The sequence below is a fragment of the Neophocaena asiaeorientalis genome, unplaced genomic scaffold, assembly GCF_003031525.2.
Source record: "Neophocaena asiaeorientalis asiaeorientalis breed wild unplaced genomic scaffold, Neophocaena_asiaeorientalis_V1.1 scaffold131, whole genome shotgun sequence".
NCBI lineage: Eukaryota > Metazoa > Chordata > Mammalia > Artiodactyla > Phocoenidae > Neophocaena > Neophocaena asiaeorientalis.
In genome coordinates this window covers 2,364,039-2,383,032 of record NW_020173201.1, presented here as the reverse complement: position 1 = coordinate 2,383,032, position 18,994 = coordinate 2,364,039, and the positions used below count along the sequence as shown (strand labels likewise).

The window sequence follows — 18,994 nt, the reverse complement described above, 5'->3', positions numbered from 1 at the left end:
TTATTCTCAACTCTACACTCAAAATATACACAAATAGATCATGTGACTCACCTTCTTAGAACCCTTCAGTGACTACCCATGGTGCCCCAGGATAACGTTGGAATTCTGTATCACCACGTACATGGCCCTCTAGGGGCCACTTTCTGCCACTTTCTCCCTCTTGCCGCTCACAACTGGCTTTCTACCAGTTCAAACTCATTCAAACTCAGGGCGTCCACATGTGCTATTTCTACCTACTCGAATGCCCACCCTCTCACTCACACATCTCTCAGGTCTCAGTTTAAATATCTGGTGTTCTGGAAGCCTTTCCTTACTCCCACACAGTCCCACACTAGGTTAGGTTCCTGTATTGTTTCTTTTTTTAACATGATTATCACAATAAGTGATATCAGTGAATATTCATCATCTCATATAGATACAGAATTAAATAGAAAATTTTCTCACGATGACAACTCAGGATTCACTCGCTTAACGACTTTCATATATTACAGCAGTGTTAATTATATTTATCATGTTGTACATTCCACCCCTAGTACTTGTATGTAACTGGAAGTCTGTACATTTTGACTGCCTTCCTCCAATTTACCCACCCCCACCACTAATAACACAAATCTGTTCTCTCTTTCTATGAGCTTGTTTGTTTTTGAAGTATAATTGTAGGTCCCTGTGTTTTATGCTCTGCTTAGCATCCTGTACTTCTCCCTCATAATACTTAGAACTAAGTTAGTCACTGGGGTGGGGGGGGACTGGCTTAACGCATATACCCTGTATCTGGTTGGTTAACCATGGAATACCTAAAGACTAACAATATTTTGTGAGCATTTAAAATTGTGCTCCACAATAAAATAAAATTTACATCATAACCAGTACACACATACACATACATGTAACTGAAACAAAAGTTTCAGGAATGCTATATACCCTTTCTAGAAGCAATGCGCTTGATATTTTCTATTCTATTCTAGTTTTAGTATGTTGGATGTGACCCAGTATATTGATTTTACACCCTACTTATAAATTCAACTCTCATTTTAAATAATTACCCATCTACACTTAGCAGATAGTAAGTCCTCAGGTAACAAGAATAAACAAATGAAACAATACTTACCAACCACTGTTTAAACCGAATTTGTTTCCTTGTTTACACTGTATTAACAGTTTATTTGATCATTGCTTTGTCTCTCCTAGGATAATGAGGCCCCAGGAGGACGAAGTAAAAGCAAGCCTTGCCATTCTAGGTACAATTATTTCCCTTGATTAGGCTGATGAGACCAAGGTCATGAACTTGATCTCATTCGGATCATTTGGTTTCTCTTTGTCCCAAGGCCACATATTGCCTCCTAAGTAAGTAACCTTAGGAAAGAGAGAGGCTGATCCACTATTTTTCTTTTTATTGCTTATCAGCACATCCTTATCACTGCCACAAATGTGGCTTAGAAAATAAGAAAACTTTCCAGCAATATCTTAACAATACCACCAAATCCATTACTGCCTTTGGCGCTTATGAATAATATATGAATTGTCTTACCTGAATTGTCAGATCTAAGGGCTATTTTAACTTATTTCCAAACATTTTGGTTTAACGTGACTATGATCCTGCCCTGTTAAAGCCAGGACAGCTCAAATAGGAAACCGATATATTTTTAAATAACCGGTTAACATAATGCCTTCTTTTACCATCGTATTTTGCTGTTCCACTAGATACCCTCAAAACCCTGGCTTTTTTTGTTTCATCTCTACTACTCGCCATCCAGGCATCTACCGTACCAAACAACCAACAATAATCCTCCCAAGACTGACAGTCTTACAATATCAACAGTTCTCTGCAGGACCAGATGAACTCAAGGAAAGAATTCCCCACACGTTGGGGACCCAAACGAGCCCAGACTGAGCTTTCACTAGGAAAACCAATAAAACTACTTGGTGAGGGGGGGTCCACTCCCAAGGAGGTTGTAGAGGGATGTGTCCCTCAGAGAGCTGTCTAGCTGGGAGGGGTATGGTGCTTCCCTCAGGTCTCACTCCAGGGGCAAAATTTCAGGGCAAAACAATTGTTCTGGGAGTGTTTTTGTTAAACCTTGTCAGGCCTTGCTTTGGAAAAAGCTTAGGTAAATCAAGCCTTCCTTGTGTTTGAGAACTGAAAACTGTGGGCAGAACCAGCATTCTGACAGTATATTTTATTTTCCCAGATGTACGCAGTTGACTTATCTTCCTCTATGTCCATATTATGGAACGATTGTTTGTAAAAACAAACAAACAAACAAAAAAAAGCACAGAATGAACAAGTACTTCTGTTAATAGTTGGTTCCTAGAAAATCAGACTCCTCTTATTAGAACTGAAGCCAAGTGTGCCCTTTAATTTTAGCGTGGGGACCTGTAGTTTATAAACCCTTCCAATTTGCTCAAAATTAGGAGAATTTTAGTTCTTTTTTTTTTTTTTTTAAGTGGGCTTTATGACCCTTAGAAATTTCCTCTATAGACTGGAGCTCTTCTCGGAGAACTGAGAACGTAGAGTTTATATCTTTGGAAATAACATTTTCCTATTCTTCAAGAAATGAACAAGTAATGAACAATAGCTTTGGCTCTCATATAACCTCAATACATGGCTGATTATTATGGCTCCCGCTTAAAATCTGAATGAGCAGCCTGTATAAAAAGAAGCGTGCTTTCCCCAACCTGAGCTGACCCTATTTATTTGGTTATATAAATGCTTTTTGTATTTTATTTTGGTAAGCCTGCATTTATTTACATACTTGACCTAAAACTCCACACTTTATTCCATGTAATACACTGACATAGGAAGTGTGGAGGGAAAAAAAAGGAAACATTCTCCTAAATTACAATAGGGTTAATTTCATTTTGGCATAGCAGAAAACAAGGGAGCCAATATAAAGAAAAGCTTAGTTACCCAAATTGCAGTGAGTTCTACTTCTTAAAATATATATCACTTAAAACGGCATCGAGATAATATTCACATTAATGATTCTTAATGCAAAATCCATTTTAATATGCTAAACAAATGACAACAGTAGTTTTGTAGATTCTGCTTGGGTTGTAGTGACCCAATTATCTGGTCAAAGGGCTGCATGGATGCAAGAGACAGGGTGAGTTAAAGTTTAACTCCCAGGAATTGTAAACCAAACCTAAAGCCACTGAACCTTTGGAGTTTGATATGATGATTAGAGCATACCCAGAGTGACACGTTGAATTCGCCATAATCAAGGAAACCTTTTCCGGGTGGGGATCTCTGAAATCACTCAGGTATTGTCCATGTGTTTTGCTTTTTCTATTTCAACTGTGTGAAACTGTGCGGTGTGGATCAGTGGGAATGCAGTGAAAACAGTTTTTATCCTCTTCCACTATAGAGCTGAATTCAGAGATTTTTCTAGTCTGTTTTTATACTAATGAAGCCACCTGACAACAAAAGAAAATTAGAATGATTGTATAATGTCAAAATGAGATGGCAGCTGTTTTTGCTCCTTGATTTAATCAATTTCTGAGGGTTAAAAAAAATGTAGATTTATCACTTTGGGTATAAGAGTAAGGCTAATGTTTCTGAGATGTATTTAGCAATAGCCAGACAGCTGGGAGAGTTGTGGTTGACTGACTGTCCTGGTCCTCAGATCCCAGGAAGCGTAAAAGTATAATTAAGAAGAGAAATAGTATTAACAGCACTGACAGATTCTGAGTTCTCTGTATAGGTCATAATTTCTACCATACTTTAGACTTCACATATTCAATTATCTTCTTTCCTCTCCTCCTTTATCCTGCACCACCACCGAACACACACACACACACACACACACACACACACACACACACACACACACACACACAGTCATGAACAATGATTGGTTTGAGTATATTAAATCTCAACCTTGAGCTGGCGAATTATTAGATCTTTTCCTTTCAGGACGGTTTGGGCAACTGTGCTGCAGTGTATATATTTCACATGATCATTTTGTTCACTCCAACAAGATGATTCATAATCAGACTATAATGGTATTTTACCTAAAAAAAAAGAAATCAATCAGGGCGCTTACCAGGAGTATCCCATTCCTCCCAGAAATCTCTTAAATACTCTGATTGTGATACTTTTGTTCTATGATTACCGAAGTAAGTTCCAAGGAGAATGGGTTCCCAAACAAGTTTCTTTACCATGGGACTTCTTAGATGTGTACTGTGTATCTCCAAGAAGATGACTAACACACGATCATTCGTGCATTGGGCAGGATTGGTGTTCTGCAAAACGTGCATTGGCAAATTTAACTCTAGTTGTACACAGTTTAAGATCATCAAAGATGTGGCGGTCTGGTCTGAAACATTCTTTTTTATTAATATGTGCTGAGATGCATACAGTAGGAGCATAATAGGTCTGGAAACAAAAGTGAAATCACTAACTTGTCAAAGCACTGAGGCCTTCCCCTGCTAAACACAGGTAATAGGCAATGACTTACAGGTTCATTTTTAAGGGCAATATTTTCTGGAATAGTATTGATACTGCCCATTTGTGACAGTTCTCATATTTTACTATTTATAAATACAATTTATTATTTATCAAGTGTAAGGGAAGGAGAAAGATAGTTGTCAAGAAAAAAGAAATTAGTTGTTATGGGCAAACATAAAATGACATAGTGGATATGAAAACACTGAATATTTGGTTATTATTTCCAATTGGGCTAATACCAAGTTGCTTTTGTGTCTTTTCAAATATAGCATTTCCTACACTGTATTCAGTGGACGTTAATATATGTGGCTCAGAAAGAGGGATTCTATTGTCCAGTAAGTTGAGGAAATGGTGGTTGGACAAGTTAAAGCAGGTCTTGTTACTACATGAGTATTTTGAATAATAATAATAACAGACGTTTATGACGCATATTGCCAAGTGCACTTCTAAGCGCTTTCCATGCGTTTATCTCAAGTTATTCTTAGAAGAGTCATATAAGGTAGATACTATTATAACATTTTTCAAAACGAGAAAACTGAGGCACAATAAGTTACCTAATGGGCTGAACATCACCCAGTTAGGAGGTGGTGGAGCCAAGTTCCCCAGCCAAGTGGTCTGACTCCAGAGCCCAAGCATAGAACCATGAGACCGTCCTCACAATGACTGGAGATCTACTCTGTGTGTAAATACATTCATTCATCTTGAATACCTAGGAGAGCAAGCAATGTTCTGTTTCCTAAGCTTAATTTACAACAGAACATCTTCTTTCAGTAACATTTATTAACATCTCTCAGAAATGGTATTCCTCAGACTACAGATTAAGACAGAACAAGTCATTTTTATAGCCCGTGTCCAGCCTTCGTAACAACCAGAATTGACTGAAACCGTCACTACTGAAATCATCACGATTGAAAACCTCTTAGGTACCTGAGAGTCTAACCATCTTTCGTCAGACAGGACCATGCCTATCTTAGAGACTTTCCAAATTAATTATAGACAGAACACTGGACTTTTCTCCTGACAGAGCTGGGCTGGACTGCTTGTTCACAAACTCCCTAGGTTTGTGACCCTGGGCATGATACTCAGCTTCCCTAAATCTTGGATTCCTCAAAGGTAAAATGGGGGCAAAATCTGTCCTGCAGAATTTAGTAAAGATTAAATGAGATGATAAAGCAAAATAGTTAAGCACAGTCCCTGGTACACAGGAGGAATTCAGCAAAACTCTCTTCCCTTTCCATTTCCCTGTTGGTAAAAACCTCCAGAAAAGTCTCCTAAAACTTTCCAAACTTACCTATTAGCTCCTCTTTGTCAAAACAATGCTACTATCGTTTAAATAAAAAGCTGTATGTAAACAATGAAGTTTTTTGATGAGTCACAAAGTGAAACCCCATTCCATTTATTCAGAAAATAAGACAACTTATCATTCTCTTTTATTCTAAAAAAAAGAATTTTTTCACTGAAACTCACAGGACACCCTGTCACAGTGTGTGTTCATTTCATCACACAGCCAGTTGATATTAAAAATCTGTTTCAATAACTATCTTTTAAAATACTGTCATCCTACAGAAACCTGGGCAGTATGGGTAGTACGCTGGGTACTATTGCACAATGGTTTTCATTACCTTATGTGTCTCTAAATGACTCAATAAGTTCAAACAAGATGGTATTGATCCACAGAGGATAAACACCATTTTATCTTATTCATGGAAACAGTAACCAGGCTCTTCTAAAGTGCAGTCGTAACAGTCCAAACTCCCCCAGGGAAAGCATCTAGAAAAGGAGCAGCACGACTACAGTGACATTCTGTATTAGAAATCTAAATCCCATCTGCTCCTTGGCCTGATAAAGTAAAATCCAGGCAGTAATTAACAAATATTTACTGCTGATTCGATCAGAAAAGCTGGTTTATCTCTTTATTCCATCAAACCTAACCCAACTAGGTTATCAGCATTAAGAACTATTTCAAATTTTTATTTTAATAAATTAGAATTTTGTGATGAATATTTTTGATGGATCCAAATGAAAAATTAAAATATTTCTCTTTGTTAAAATAGTTGTCTTGGGCTTCCCTGGTGGCGCAGTGGTTGAGAGTCCGCCTGCCGATGCAGGGGACACGGGTTCGTGCCCCGGTCCGGGAAGTTCCCACATGCCGCGGAGCGGCTGGACCCGTGAGCCATGGCCGCTGAGCCTGCGTGTCCAGAGCCTGTGCTCCGCAACGGGAGAGGCCACAGCAGTGAGAGGCATTGCGTACCGCAAAAAAAAAAAAAAAAAAGTTGTCTTGACTAAAATATACTGGTATCTTAAGCTCTCAGATTTGATTTTCTTTTAAAGATATACACTAAGCTTGGTTTTTCCTTATTCGGATATATACGTGGAACTTTATATATGTAGGTATTACTGATCATACAGAAAACATTTTCCAGGTTTGCTTATTCCAATAGGACTCAGTTCGTGCTAATATTAAGAGGAAAGTAATAATAAGGATTAGGATAACTCTCTCTAGTTTGCAAGGTTATGTCCAGGGTTCTGCCCCAGTCAGTAATATGGCTAAAGAGAATTAGCATATGACAATTTGGCCAGACAGAATGACCGAGCAAGCAAACCAGTTTGCAATTCTATCAAAATGCCTCCTTCAAGGACATAGCAATGTCTTCTCTTCCTCTAGCAGTCAAAAAATGACCATTGTTTTGGGATGCCCTGTGGAATTAACACTAGATTTACATAGCAAAATTAACTACCACGATACCTTATTTCTATAGAATATTCTAGTTTACAAAGCATTTTATACAGAAGAATTTAGGTTTCTTTAATGCCAGAGTTCTTCATAGTCAATTCAGTAATCCTAGTTTCTTCAAGGTAATTGTCATTATTCATCACTGAACGATGCTCTCACCTAGAGTTTATAAGCTTAGCTCCATGTATGTAGCAATAGTGCAGACTACGTAGGGAGCCTTCAACTACTGTCATGGGCATTAACTGATTTGTTGATAAATTAAGAGGTTTGATGAAACTGTGAGGAAAGGACATAAGGATCCAGATGGAAGCTGAGAGAACAAGTCCCATGCAGGTCCCAGAAGAAAACAACCCTGAAAAGATTTAAACCAGTACAGATGCTGTAACTAAGATAGTGAAGAAAGCAAAGAAGGGAAGATTCTATAACATCTCCTAAAAAACTGACAGAGCACTGGCAGGGTATTAGGTATAAACGCAATTGATTTTCACTTCTATTAACCCATCTGTAGTATCCTTCTATCAAGCTTGTCTATTAGGTTTATATTTCGTGCTCAGCTGGGGCTCAGCTGGGGCCTTCTGCATGAATTGGCTTAGCCTAAAACCTGTGCTTACTTGCAGTGGAAGTCAAAAATCAGAATCTGATACCATGGAGGAGAAAACTCTGTTGGCACATACAAATGCCCCCCTTAGGAACCCTCTTTCCAGTCCTCTTTCCTGAAGAGCCCTAATGCTGCCTCACAGTTCAGGCATTTACTACCAGCCAATGGACACTCTATGATGATGATAACAATGATATTAATAATAGCTCTTATATCCTTATATAGCTCCTGCCATATGCCAGACACATAAATTAACTCATTCAATCCTCTGGAATCTCCTGGAATCGGTACTGGTGCAATTCCATTTTTCCTGTAAAGAGGTGACATCTCAGAGACATGAAAAAAATTGCCCAAGATCACACAGTTAATCAGTGGTAGAAACAAGAGTGAACTCCAGGAGTCTGGCACATAGACCCTGCAAACAGAGTAGAAATGGAACACTGAGAAGCGCTGAGTTTTGGAGTTAAAAGGAAACGTTGAGGTCCTTTGACAGAGAAAAAGCTATATGAGTGCCCCAAGGATAAAAGACACTTTTTATCAGGGTAAGAACCCATGTTCAGGACTCCACCCCTCAGGCAGGTCCTTTCCATTATACCACCTCCCACAGGACAGCATTTCTAATTCATCCTGATTCTCTATGCAAACTCTGAGACAGAGATTAATAGGACCTCCACGATTATGAGGAAATATTCCCTTCACTCTGAGTGCCACTCTCCAGGTTATGTTCAGATTCAGGGACTGACACAGTCCGAGACGCAGTTAAAGGAGACCTCTCTTGTGAACAGAGAGACTGCCAGGCCCAGGTCACAGAGGAAACATGCGCAGGCACAGGCCAGGAACACAGTGGAGTCACCTCTGAAAATACAAAGTAATTGTCCTGAATGACTTGGCTGCCTTACACTCGAATTCTGTTAGTGTCTGAAAAGGACATAGCACCTCCCACCTGGAGGACACACCCTTCTCCCCAGGGAAAGGATAATTGGGTTGCTAGGTCTCTGAATGCTAAGGGAATCCCATATTTAAACTGACCTAATTTGGAACTTTAAATTGAAACCCAGATGCACCCAAATAGCAGCTCCACCAGCCTCAATAGAGTTCTTCATTTAGGATAAAAAGAGTATGTTTCCAGAAGTTCCTTTTTAAAATACAAATTAGTTGGAATACAGAGTGGGAGTGATCAAGGCGCTTTGAGGTGTTGACATACAGGAACACTGTAGCCTAAAATCACTTAGCATATTCACTAGTCTCGTAAAGCCTTATGGAAATGGCACTTAGGATAGGTAAGTTTTGATGGTGGGGAAGAGAAGACGTAGAGGAGAGATGGCCCAGGGTGAAAGTGTCATGGGTAACCAGAGGATAATAGAAGGTATTTGAATGGCAGGTGTTGGCCTGATTTTTGAGAAAGAATTTACTTATTAAATAATTTTGACTTATTATTAAAGTCATTTGAGCATCACACTTAGCAGGTACTAATTCCTCCACGTGTCTCTCATTTCATAAGTTACTTAATACAACTGCATTACTTAAATTGGAATCAATCAGGGAATGCCATTATGTGGTCCCAGAGGGTAATAAAGATAAGAGAAAAAATTACAATGTCTAGAAACTCTTATTCTTATTTGCCTTTCAAAATAAGCCATAAGAGCAAATATTTACTATAATAATAATAATTCAGGTTATTACTTCCAATAATAATAATTCAGTATTTCAAAGTATTCCCCAAATTCCAATGAAACAAAGCTGATTCATGGTGCTGGAATGGCCAAGAGGGAGATGAATGCAATGTTAGAGCAGAAGGCTCTGGACCCAGAATGCCTGGGCTCAAATCCTAGTTTCACCACTTACTAGCCATGTGACCTTCAGCAAGGTAACTTCTCTGTGCCTATTTCCTCTGCTGTAAAATCAAGGTTGCTTTGAGATTAGATCAGAAATTACACATGAAGATCTTAGAACATTACCAAGTAAGTGTACATAAACCTCACCTACTGCAGCTGTAATTCTCATCTCATTTCTGTGTTGATTTCACAATGCTTTACTGGAGGAAAACGGTTAGAAGAGAGAGAGGCTACGAGGTCAACATGTAGAAAATGTATTTTAGCCTGGAAGTCAGTGGCTTAGAAATTAACTATCCCCACGACTGGCTTGCTGTGCAAATTGGGAACAATTTCTCCCGACTCTGTTGCAGTTTTCCCAAGGCAGAGATGTTCTCTATCATAGGCAGGGCCTCCTAATTCAGTCAGTATAGAGTGATTTAAAGGAACATGGGTAATTAGCAAGAGAAGCAGACCAGAAATCTGGTCTGAAATCACCCCAGAGTACAAACTTCTCAGGCTCTGTTATTTTCACTGTTATGACCAAAAAAAAAAAAAAAAATAAAAAAAAAAAAAAAAAAAAAAAAAAAAAAAAAAATCAAAGTATTCAAAGGCACAGTACTCTTTATTGAATAAAATAGCCACCTAATTGGGGACAGAAGGCGAAGAGGTAGAAGAGATAAAGAAAAACATTAGTGAGTGTCATGTACCAAGCTCCATGCTGTGCACTTATCCAATCACTTTGAATCACTATAACAACCCTATAAGGCAGGCATCATTATCTCCAATTTTGAAATGAAGAAACTGGAAGCCAGTTATAAATAACTTAACCCAAGTTTGCAAAGTTCTTAAAGGATGGAACTCAATATTTGAACCTACGTCAGTATGACTTCGTGATTCCATGGTTTTTTGTTCATTATTGACTATGACACCCTTAGACTTGTGAACCAATAATGAACAACACAGTGCAAAATATTGTGTATTCTAATATCCTGTGGTGAAACTAGAAAATGAGGAAAAAGAGGACAAAGTCTAGAGTAGTCAGAGGATATAAAATGTCCATTCTGCTTAGCAAATATGTATGAAATGCCAACTAACACGAGGCTAAGGGCTAAGAAGATGAGTGTTATGTCCTTGGTGAGTGTATGGCCCTCCCTCTCTTTATCCTACCTTCATTCCTCAATGAATGAATGAGGAACGAATGTAGGATGTTCTGTCCTCCTTTTTCTTTTCCATCTGTCTCTAAACTAATCTTTCTGCCTTTAAGCTGCTCTCAACAAAACTCACGAGTTATCTTTCTAAAGTACACAGGGTCCTAGAATGCTTCCATGCCGTTCCCAGTGACTTCATAATACAACGCGAACGCTCTATCATGCCAATATTGATTTAATTCTTGCCTACCTTACCAGCTTTATCTTCTGTCACTCTCGCTCCCTCCCTCGAGAAACCCCCTCCCAACTTGAATTCAACATTCTAATCATACTCAGCTTCTCAACCATCCATATTATTTTCACTTACACCTCTGTCCCCTAGAGTCCCTTTCTTCTCCCTTCTCCTAACTCCTAGCCATCCTTCAAACTGGCCTGAGTAGAGGGAATGTATTCACTGGAAATTAATATGAAGTACAACATTGGAGAAGTTTGGTAATAAGATAGAAAAATTGACATTAGTTCATAGAGTTATATGAGGCCATTGGAATTATCTTAGTTGAAGAGTAATATAAAATGGATATTTAAGAAAATCAACCAGTGTTGTACAGATGACATTAGAGTTAGAAAAGACTAGAGGCTGAATTACAGTGATGATCTAGGTATTAAATGATGGCTGCAGAGATGATAATTAATGGCAGTGGGAATTCAAAAGAAAGCAAAGTATCAGAACTCAGTGGCTGACTAGAAATAAGGAGGCAAGGATTTAATAAGGGCAGTTTATACCAACGCATGTAAGTTAGCATAAAATCAGAATTTATATAATCTTTTTTTTTCACTGTGATTGAAATGTATTCTTTTGTTTATATATACATTTGAGCTGATTTTATTTTTGCAACCAAAAAATACTGCATTGACACAATTTAACCATTGACATACACTAGGATCTTTTCTTTCATCTTCAAATGTTGTCTAGCTGACTCTTGTCCTTGAAGCAAATTGCCCAATTTTGAGAGGTAGAACTATAAATCTAAGTAGTTGTATGTGTGGTCAGACTTCCGGGAATTTGTATGAGTAAATTTCATAGATGTTTCAGGCGGTACAGACTGTTTTTCTTGCCCCCTCCCTTTATTTTCTGACACTGAGTCTTGGAAGTTTCTGGCTTTTCAGTGGAAAAAAAACCTGAATCGTGGAAACAAACACTTCAAATTATTCATTCATCAAGCTTTGCACAATCTGGTCTTTAATCTTTCACTTTTTCTAAGCGCATCAGGTTGGGAGCAGCCATATGGTTGTAACGCTGGGAGGGCTGGGGAAGACTAGATGTGAGGCCAGGGCAGAATTGGGGGTTGCTGACAAAGAGCAGGGAGAAGAGGATCTGGATTTCTTTCAGAAGCCTGAATCTTTGGAGGGCAGTCTGCGATCGGGGATGAGAGATGGATGCTGCAAATTGGTCAGCTTGGGTTTGACTAGCTAAGTAGAGGACATGAAGAACACATGGCCAGAGCCCTGTGCTACTCATCCCGGTGAGATACAACTGTGGGCAAGTCAGCGCCCTGAAATTCTTACTACGGGAAACTGTCACCTGCCACTCTGTGAGAATTACAATTGCAGGCAATTCATAAAACACCGAGGGACTTCCCTGGTGGTGCAGTGGTCAAGAAGCCTCCTGCCAGTGGAGGGGACACGGGTTCGTACCTGGTCCGGGAAGATCCCACATGCCACGAAGCAACAAAGCCCATGCACCACAACTGCTGAGCCTGTGCTTCAGAGCCCGCGAGCACCAACTACTGAGCCCCCGGGCCACAACCACTGAAGCCTGCATGCCTAGAGCCCGTGCTGCGCAACAAGAGAAGCCACCGCAATGAGAAGCACGTGCACCGCAACGAAGAGTAGCCCCTGCTCGTTGCATCTAGAGAAAGCCTGTGTGTAGCAACGAAAACCCAACACAGCCAAAAGAAAAAACGGTACATTTTTTAGAAAAAGAAAACACCGAGCAGAGCCATTTGCTACATCTCTTATCAAGGTATATCAGATGGCAAGTCACCCTTACTCAGTGACCTAGTTATAGAATATCCATATAATTTTTTTTTAAGGGAAACTTAAGGCTGTCCTTTATTGAAAGAGTCAGATTGCCTCAGGGCCATTGTACTACAGAGCTTTAGATCGTTGGAATTTGTAAGCTTCACTCCAGGATTGAATGTATTCCATTAGTCAGTGATTGGCAGCCTTGGTGAACATTGAGTTTTCAACTTAATTTTTCCAAATTGGTCTGAAGAAACCAGATGCAGGAACTAAGTTCAAAAGGACAATCTCAACGAGAATAAAAAGAGACATGATAACACCAGACCTCACTAGCTCATCAGGTCTCTGTAATCAGCCACACAAATAATTGGTCCCAGGACTATTGGATAAACATCTGCTTTTAAGCTGAAGGATATCTACATTGTATGCTGTGATTACCACCATACCAATTTGTAAGTCAACTTAGAAATTCAACATACATGCAAAGAAATTCTACTCTTCTTGTTTGGTTATACGATTCTAGAATTTCTAAACTCTGCCAGTTTTCTTTCCCAGGGATCTTTAAGAAAGTCAGGCATGGGGTCAGAGTTGGGCATTATTATTGAGAGAAGATAACACAATAGCCACCTGTACCCTGATCTTACATGTGCTAGAACAATGACAACACCAAAACCATGTATGTATACGTATTAGCCATGGTTCTCCAGATAAACAGAACCAATATTCCAATTGGAATCCTAACTGGCTAATACATATACCTACATGGTTTTAGTGTTGTCATTGTTCTTGTATCTGTAAGATACATATAAATCTATTTATCTATCAATAGATAAAGAGGTTTATTATAAGGAATTGGCTCATCTGATTATGGAGGCTGACAAGTCCCAAGATCTGCAGTTGGCAATCTGGAGACCCAGGAGAGCCAACATGTAGTTCTTGTCTGAAAGCCAGAAGGCTTCCCAAGAAAAGCCAATGTTTCAGTTCAACTCTGAATGCAGGAAGAGACTGATGTCCTAGCTCAAGCACTCAGGCAGGGCAGAGTTCTCCCTCTCTTTTTTTTTTTTTTTGTAATAAACTGGGTGTTTTCTCTTATTTAGCCTTTTTATTCTATTCAGACCTTCAGTTGATTAGGTGAGGCCCACCCACATTAGGAAGAGCAATCTGCTTTACTCAGTCTATCAATTCAAACATTCATATCATTCAGAAATACCCTCAAAGACACACCCAGAATAATGCTTGGCCAAATGTCTGGGCACTCTGTGACCCAGTCAAGTTGATACATAAGATTAACCATCACAGTATAACCTTAAGGGAATAGAAAGCACCTCATGTTGTCTGGTCTTAAGGATGTCCATTCCTTCTCCATTACCCCCTCCTTCATCCAACACATGCACAGTTTCCATCTGCTGTTAAAATTTTCCAAAATCTTTTTTGGATTAAAAAAACTGCTATTCATCTCTCAATATTCAATGTTGTCAAGTACAGGTCACTTATGAGGATCTCTGGTTCAGAGTTTCTGATATTCTTATCCAAGTTGAGCAGAAGCTGGAGGATTTGTAAGGGAGTGGTGGTGTCAGAACCAGCTACAAAAGGAAACTTCTTGTGTGATGTTGTGCTGTCAACACTGGCCACCAGGAGTTTATTCACCCTTATGTATACATACACATTCATAGCCACACATGTGCTTGTGCATTCCTACATATGTACAACCACACACAACCTGATGGTGCAGGCATAAACTCATCTCAGCCAGGGAGAGTGTGAAAACAAGAATGGGGACTCTAGGCACATGGAAAATGGGAAACAAGAACAAAGGAACCTAAGAAGTAAGACGTAACTGGTGTATCTGGGAGACCTGATGGGCTTGAGCGCAGAATAGCTCTAGACTTGGATTGAGAGATAGAAAAGTAGAGTTAGGACCAGATCATGGTGGATACTGGACGCCAGGCTAAGGGGTTGGACTGTTTCTTTATAGTTAATTATGAGACCAATGAAGAATATTAGAAGGGACATTTTAGGGAGACTGATCTTGCAGGGGTAGGCAGTAACTAGGGGTAGTAAGCAGTGAAGTTTCATTCTACTTTGGCTGAGTTAAGTCTAGTAATGGAAGAGAGGGTGGAGGATGAGGATAGGAGTAAGAAGAGCAACAAGTAAGGATACATATGTACAGGAGCAGGAAAATGTCAAGATCCAGACTTCATGAGGAGCCTGTGCTGGAGGTAGTTCTGGATAAAGAGGCTATAAGGACCTCAGCTGTAGGTATTCATGGATCTGCTAAGGTGCTTCACTGTTAACTTGACTCAACTACTTCCTACATCTGCTCCTCTCTCTTCTAAAAGCCATCCTTACTTTCTACTCTCTATCCTTTCTCTACCTCACAGCTTTTGTTTCCTCTCCATATATAGAGCCACGACATAGAGTTTTATGCATACAGTGGTAATATGAATACCTTATCGGTTGGTCCTCATGGAAATGGAGTTGATTATGAATCACTTAGGCAAGAATCTAGGAAGAATGTGATTTTTTTGGTATTTCAAGGGCATTATTTGTAAATACCGGCAATTATGAAAACATCTATTCATTAAGTGATGAACAGTAGACAGGACAATTATTAGAGACAATTTTGAATTATTCTTTCTCCTGTAATCTAGTCTTTCTTTTATAGACTTTTTCTTTTTTTTTAGTAATTTTTTAAGATGTGTCTGTCCCAACTATTTGGCAGGTGGAATAAATTACTCTCCATATTTCATTTTGTTTGACATTTAACGTGCAAAGACTGATTTTTAACATGCATAGGTTCAGAAGTTCTAACCTCAGCTGCGTTTTATCACCTGAGGAGGTTTTAAACCATACAATTTCCTGGGCTCCACTCCAGACCAGTTGGGGTGGTAAGGGTGATGCCCAAGAGGTGGTAAGGGAGATACCACCTCTAGGGGTGGTAAGGGTGATGCCACCTCTAGGGGTGGTAAGGGTGATGCCCAAGTACAGGTGATTATAACATGAGGCCAGGTTGGGAGTCTGTTCTTTCTCCATAGTTTCTGCTAAAATTTAGAAACACCTGCAGTTAAATCTTGAAGTCCTATTTTGACAAGACATGCATAGGTTAACACTTCCTCTCCTGTCTTTCCTTGTGTAATTTATAGTTTCAAGCTAAATTCCAGGGATTTAAAGGCTCTTTGTTGATATTTAAAGGGGATTTGAAGCAAATAAATGGTGAAATGTCTTTTGAAGCCAATAAAATACACCTCTGTAATATCTACTTAATGGGAATATGTTAAAGAGCAGGAGGTGTTTCCACTGGACCATAAATTATGCAATGTTAAACAGATTTTTTAAATGAAAATAAAAACTTCTGACCATTTGAAATCACTTGTTTCTCAAAACAAGAAGGATTTCCAGATGTCAGGATTGTTTTGCAGTAATGATGATCTGTGGGCCAGATGAATGTGCTTAACTTTCCCAAGAGTTTGGGTAACATTTTCTTTTCAAAAGAGATTGTGTGTGACTCCTGATTTTTAATTATTTTTTTAAAAATGTTGGGAAGTCATGTCTTCTCATCCCCTGAATGTTCATAATGCCCTGATTTAGTACAGGTGTAATTATATACACAAAGAAATGTATAAATATTGCAATCCAATCATTTGTCTATTATACCTCTGCTTGTTCTTTTTCTCTGATAAATTCTAAGTTGGTAGCCCCAATAGTATTTTCTTCTCTGGTATAGTTTTATTTTTGTCTATAGATATTTTTACTGTGGTACAATTTCCCCAGTATCTTAGGATGTGCTATTTTAAGTTACTCTATTTAGGACTTGGAATGACTCCAAGTAAGATGGTATATGGATTTAAACATCAACAAACAGTAATCAAAATATCAGCTTTTTACATCTTTGAAAAAATAGCATTTAGAAAGTTTGTCTGTCAGCATTGCTTCTCTACAACTGTTAATAACTTGTCTTAAAAACATGGTGTACCTTCCAGATAGAATCAGCAACTTTTTTACCCAGGGGTGTCACCAAAGGAGCAGGAGAGAGAACAAAGTACAGGATTAAAGAATGGAAGGGAGTAAGAAACAGGTAGACAGCTACTTAGAGACAGGTAGACAGCTACTTAGATTCAAATCACAGTTGTGTCACTTATTACCTAAGTAACCTTGGGCTCATTAATTTCTCTAACTTGGTTTATTACCTATATCAGAGGAATGACAATACCTACCCCATTAAGTTTTTATAAGGATTAAATGAATTACATTTTACATTTTTAGAACATAGCCAATAGTAATCATTCAGTTAATGTCAGCTATGTTTATTGTTTGTATTATTTGAAATCTGTTCTAATATTGCCCCATAACAGGCAAAACCAAGTATCTTGGTTTAATTTTTGTTTTTTTCTGACCACTAAATGACCATATTTAAATAAGTTTATAAACTATTTTTTTCTGTGAATTTACTGCTTATGTCCTTTGCTCTTTGTCCACTGACTTCTGAGCCCCTTTACTATTGATTTTAAAGTACTCTTTGTATATTGCAGATATTAATTCTCTGTATATTATGTAAGTAGCAATCATTTTCTTCTAGTCTGTGGCTTCCTTTTAACTTTATGTTGTCATTACAGATATTTGTAATTTTTATGTAGTCACATCTGTTAGTCTTTTCAATCCTGGCTTTTGGTATGCTTGGTTAGGAAGACTTCCTGCATTACAAGATTATAAAAATGTCCTCCCATATTTTCTTCTAGCAGTTATACAATGTTGTTGAAAGGTTATTTCTTTAATTCACTTAGAATTTTGGTATGTGTTGTGAGATGGTATGCCAACTTTATCTTTCTTCTCAAATTTTCTATGATCTCCCTATGATTGCACCTATTGGCAGTTCCAATATAAACACAATTATGGGTCTAGACTTTTTTCCATTCCATTAATCTATTTGTCTATTCCTGTGCCTATTATATTTATTTTTATTAAAGTATAATTCATCTACAACACTATGTTAATTCCATGTACACAACATAGTAATTCCATATTTCTATATATTACCAAATGATCACCACTGCCTGTTTTAATTTTAACTTTTGATTAGGCTAGTTCCAAACAACTCTACACTTTCAATGCATGTTGTGATATGTATTGCCGTTTTCCCTGCCAGATGAACTTCAGAATCAGTTTGTCAAATTTCAAAATAATTTAATTGGAAATTAAATTGGTATTGCACTAGATTAATAATTTTGGAAGAATTAATCTTTATAATAATAAGACCTCTATTTACCCAGGCTTTTAGATCTTCCAGTAGAATTTTATCATTTTCTTCATATAGATTTTGGATATTTCACATTGTTTGTTATTTTATATATTTTGTTTATATTGTTCAGATTCTCATTTCATTTTTTTCTGCTTAAATACGGAACATTTTTATAAGTGTCCTCGTAGTATTCTTTTATTAGTTCTAATAGTTTTATATAGTTGATTTACTTCTTTTGACTGAGAATGAATGATTGCAGTGTTTCACTATTTGGTGTGATGTTTGCTACATGTCTCTGATAGATACTGTATCAATTTAAGAATTACTATTGTATTGCTAACTTACTAAGAGTTTCTTTTTTTAAACCACTAGTGGGTGTTGAATTTACATTTACTGGGATGATGATGTTTTTTTCTTCTTCATCAATGAAGTGAATTAAACTAATAGAATCCCTGATGTTGAATAATCTTTATAGTCTTGTAGTAAACCCATCGTGTTTATTGTATATTAGTCTTTTGATATTTTGCTGTATGCAGTTCATATCTATATTTGTGATACTGATCTATAGTCTTCTGTTTTGTGATATATTTGTCTGGCTTTGTATCAGAGATATGCTAACTTTGTCAATAATTTCATAAGTTTTTTGTTATTATTCTATGCTTCAAAAGCTTTCTATAATAAAAAATATATTTCTTAAATGAGTCTGTAAAACTCATTTAAGAAAACTTAAAGTTTATAAAACTTGCCTAATAAAGCCATTTGGACCATGTGTTATTTGGGAGGAATACAATGAATTTTTTCAATACAGTTTACAGTTATTGGTATATGCAAATTTTTTACTTACCCTTGAAGCAATTTTGAAAATTCACAGTTTTCTAGGTAATTGGTTACTGCATCTAATTTTTCAATTTATTGATAAAAACATAGTCTTTAAAAGTCTCTTGACATGTGGTTATATTCATTTTCCCTTTGTTTTTAAAATAGGCTTTCTTCTTTTT

General features: G+C 37.8%; 1 protein-coding gene across 1 annotated transcript in view; it reads left to right on the top strand.

Moving 5' to 3' along the window:
- Nucleotides 1-3,166: 3,166 nt before the first annotated feature.
- Nucleotides 3,167-18,994, top strand: part of A1CF (APOBEC1 complementation factor) — a 77,059-nt gene continuing 61,231 nt past the window's right edge. The window contains exon 1 of the mRNA XM_024744839.1: nucleotides 3,167-3,258. The gene's annotated coding sequence lies outside the window, so the exon portion shown is untranslated. The remainder of the gene's footprint in view (nucleotides 3,259-18,994) is intronic.